The sequence below is a fragment of the Condylura cristata genome, unplaced genomic scaffold (assembly GCF_000260355.1).
Source record: "Condylura cristata isolate star-nosed mole 26May11 unplaced genomic scaffold, ConCri1.0 scaffold00001, whole genome shotgun sequence".
In the NCBI taxonomy this organism is placed as follows: Eukaryota; Metazoa; Chordata; class Mammalia; order Eulipotyphla; family Talpidae; genus Condylura; species Condylura cristata.
The window spans coordinates 3,452,893-3,457,601 of record NW_004567102.1 but is presented as its reverse complement, the minus strand read 5'-3'; positions in this window follow the sequence as shown (position 1 = coordinate 3,457,601).

The window sequence follows — 4,709 nt, the reverse complement described above, 5'->3', positions numbered from 1 at the left end:
ATATGCTCCTCACCAATTAGGAAGTTTAAACAAAAAAAAAAAGTACCAAGTACTGATGAGGATGTTGAACAATTGCAACATTTACACATGCAAATTGGCTCAGTCACTTTGGAAAACAATTTGACATCTCTTAGAAATTGAAGTAAACATTTGCTCTGAGACTCAACCATTTCACTGCTGGGTATTTGTCCCACAGAAATGAAAATTTGTGTTCAGACAAAAGCTGGTAGGTAAATGTATGTAGTAGTTTGCTTCATAATTACCCAAAGCTTTTCAGAAAATTTCCAGTGTTTAGGGTGTAAGTATTTTCAGGGTGAAGGCGTTGTGTACATTATTATTATTTTTTTTTTCAGGGCAAAGGAGCTGTGGCTGTGGTGTGTTCCCGAGGTATATTTTTGTCAAACTTCATAGAACTCTATACTACAAAGGTGGATTTTACTGAGTCTGTTTTAGTTTACTTTTTAAAAAGGGGGATTACTAATTAGTTAAGGTGCCTAATCCTGACTGTGCGGGGAAGAGAGAAGAGCTTATCACTGAAGGGGTAGAAGGAGTATGTGTGGAACTCAGGAACTACCCAAGCTGCCTCTGTTACTGCCATGTCCACAGTTAAAATGAATAGAAGGAAGAAAAAATGAATGGAAGACTTCAGCAACCCCTCACAGACTCAAGGGTCCAAGCATCGCAGGCACAGAAGGTCTGTGTAACCTAAATAACCTTAAATGGCAGGAGGCTGATGAAGAGCATAAGGAACTTGGGGCCTCCCTGGTTGCCTAGGGGTGGAGTCTTAGCACTATCACTGCTGTGGCTTGAGTTTGATTGAGGCCGGGGGAGCTGACCTCTCCTGCTTCACCAGCTGCTCCCCTCAGCAGTGCATTTCAATAAATCTGCCTCCCCACTCTGTCTCTGGTGAATCCTCTCACTCTCTGCACCTCTGGCCTATACCCTAGTTCTTGTATGCATAAATAAAAATAAATCTTTGAATATATGTAAAAATTGAAATGATAAATAAAATAAAAATGAATACAACAAAAATAAATAAATAAGAAACATCCCATCTTGTGAGGCCAGTTGGGGCTCTCCACCTCAAGCCTCTGCCCAGTGGAGATTATGGGTAGGGCATTGGGACTGTGAACACCATGTAAAATTTCTGGGAATGAGCCCGTCCTGCTTTAGCAGATAAGAGAGCAACATCATCTGTAGAGACTCCAAGTCTGTGAAACACCTTTACAAAATCTCCTGCCAGAATGTAAAGTTAGCCTTTCAAATAAAGCCCAAGGAGTCGCATAAAGAAGATTTAACAATGCGTACCCAGCCTTTGCATCACCACAGTGCATTCTTTAGCAAGGAACAGATTAAATCCCAGCACTGCCTTCCTCAGAGCATGAATAGCAGCAAGAGATCTTTAGATCTAAACAACTTGGAAACAGGATAATTACAGTTTAATGTCAATGACTCACTGTTCTTCTTACCTATATGAACTAAATTCAAACTGTTTTGTTGGAACAATTCTCACTGGGTAAAATCTGTTGGACTGCTTCCTGGGTTTAAATCCTTACTTTGATTATCTAATAAACTCTTTGCCTCTCATTAAGACCTTGTTTCCAATTAACAGGAGTGAAGAGGGGCTCCCATTACTGTCACAGCAGACAGGGTCCTGCCCATGTCTGTGGGGGAAGCTTTTGGGGTAGGTGTTGGAGAATAGAGACTGACACACACACACATCTCGAATGTAAGTTACAGTGCCCCCCCACACACAGCATGAGGTCTGGCAGCACCCTAAACCCCACTGTCCAAGGTGGTAAGACTTAGCCAGGAAGAACTTGCTCCTTCTGTTTGTTTGTTTGTTTTAAAGATTGATTTATTTATGCATACAGAACTGGGGCACAGGTCAGAGATGCAAAGGTGAGAGGATTCACCAGAGACAGTGGACAGCAGAACAGTCAGATTAACCAAAGTACACTGCTGAGGGGAGCAGCGGGCTGGTCAGGAGAGGTCTGCCGCGCCATGTGGTCACCTCTGGGGCAGGGGATCGAACACATGCAGAAGTGGCTTTAGCTTCTTAGTGCTGTGCTTTAACCCACTGTGCCACCAGGGAGGGCCCTCTGTTTTTTAATCGAGGTATAATATCTACATTATATATTGAAAGTGCCAAAATATTAAGCATACCACTAGAGGAATTTTTATGGATGTCACCAACACCCCAGATGAAGATTTAGAACAATTTCATCTCTCCAGAAGTCTCCACCTACCCCGTCCCAGTCAATGTCTTTCCCAGGGGTAAAACTTACACACTTTTATCACCATGGGTGAGGAGGTTTTGCCTCTTCTTGAGCTTCATGCAAATAGAATCACACAGTCGACTCATTGCTTTGATCAGTCAACATTATCCCCGCGAGATAAATCTATAAGATTACATGTGGAAACCAGCTCATTTTTCAGGGGGAAAATCCAAAGCAAAAACAGTCTTTAGATTGGAAAAGGCATGATTAAACCTTCGGGGATTTTGTTACAAAAAGTACGTAACTCTTGCTTACATTTTGGGAGCACATAAATGGTCAACATTCTCTTTGCTACACTCTTCATTTGTAAGGAAGGAAAACTGCAATCTTTTCTAGAAGCCGATTATGACCAGTAACCAGTTAGCTATAGGACTAAAGCACTTCATGATTCTGATGCAGGCTGTGTGTGTATGGGGGAGGGGGGAAGGGATTGGGTAGAACGCTGGTATGGTGAGAAATCTGCACACTCATTGCTTATGGCCTGTCTACTCTGAGTTAATTTTCCAGCCACTGGACACATCTGGGGGGGGGGGGAACCAGGGCTATCGGAAGACCAGACCCAGCACAGTGGGACACGCTTGAGGCCAGGTGTCTAGAGGAGCAGTAAGGAGCTCTGGGTGGGAGGGGAGGTTGAACGCACAGGCTCTGGGCAGAGGCGAAGGCCTGCTCACTGCTGAACACCTGTCATTGTTCAACTTACTATAAAAAGCCTGCCAGAAATGAAATGTTAAGGTAGTTTTGTGAAGGTGTTAACCCCGCCCTCCCTCACCCCCATCTTCCAGATTACTGGCTGCCTCATTAAAGCACACTTTAATTAAAGATTCATTCCGTCTCTATTGACATTTGGCCTGAGCGGAGCACTGATCTTCCTGTTACATTGTTCTTCACAGATGGAAACAGCTCCTTTTGGTCCTCCTAATCTTCATCTGTAAGAAAGGAAGGGAATTTACATACACACACATTTCCTTTGGTTCAGCTTCCAGGAGCTTTGGAAGTAGGAGAAGAAAAGGAGGGGCCAGGATGAGCTAATGGTGAAAAGTGGTTTTAAGCACCAGATTCCATAAAAATAAGATTCCAGGACCTTCCCTGGTGTCACAGCAGGTTAAAGCACAGCAGGTGCAAGTTCCATCCGCCTGGAGGTGATCCACATGGCGCAGCAGACCTCTCCCCACCGCTGGCTGCTCCCCTCAGCAGTGCCTGTTCTGCTCCCCACTCTGTCTCTGGTGAATCCTCTCACCGCACTGGTACCTCTGGCCTGAACCCCAGTACTATATGCAGAAATAAATAAATCTTTTTAAAAAAATAAGATTCCATAAAAACAAATGAAGGTATCAATGCTTTTTTGTGTGTCTCTGGATGTGAGTGTCTCTTATTTTGAGGGTCTTCTGGAGCCTCCTCCAACTGCTTCCCTATCTGCCACCTCCCCAGTAGAGTACAGATGAGAGCAAGGGGGTGGTATGACCCTCCCTGAGCACCCACAATGTGTCAGGCACTCCCACATACCTTGTTTATTTAAGTCTGAGGTACCTGAGAAAACTGAGGCTTGTAGCTCAGAAAGTTTAAATAACTTGCTGCAGATCTGGTAGCTAGTTAGTGCTGAGTCTTGAAGCCAAGTTTGACTGGATCAAAGCCGAGCTGGAGGTCACCTAATCTGGGGCCTCTAAAGGGGAGCTGATTTCCACCTCGGGGGAGGGGGGGCAGCTGGAGCTCCTGGCCACAACTACCAGTCCTTCAGGAAACCTGCCCTGGTCCCACACCTGAGCACACTCAGCTGTGTCTTTCCCAGCTTCCAGCCCCTAGGTCACTCGAGCCTCAAGAGACTCCTCATTCTCAGCCAAGACTAACACAGGCTCACTTCCTGGGTGCCTCTCTCCTCATCCTAGGCATAGCACTGCCAAGAAGCTCAGGTCACTGGGAGGAAATAACAACAGAAATAACAACAGTCATGAATGCTTACGTACTGCTTATATGCACAAGCCTCTGCTGTGATACATGTGTGTGTATCTGTATGTGCATGCATGTCTATCACACATACATAACACATTAATGTTCATTCACTTCACTGTCCATATTCTTGAAATTGTCCTCAAGGGACAGATAAGGAGGCTCAGAACAGAGAAACTGCCCAGCTATTAACTTGCTCCAGAGTCTCCACTCTTAGCCATGATGCAACATTGCCCCACACACATACAAACATGCATGCACAAAAGGTCCCGGGTGCCCAGCTGCTGCTCAGCCACCTTATCAGGACACCCCCCCACGGCCCCCAGGAGATTGGCCACAGCTGGTGCCTGCTCACGGCAGGCCCTAAAGATAGGGAAGGTGGGTCACACGTGGACAGGGCCTCCTTTATAGCCCCACCACCCCCAGCTGGCTCTGCCTTCTCCTACCTGACCTACCTGCTGCCTACACCAGCTGTGACTTCTCATC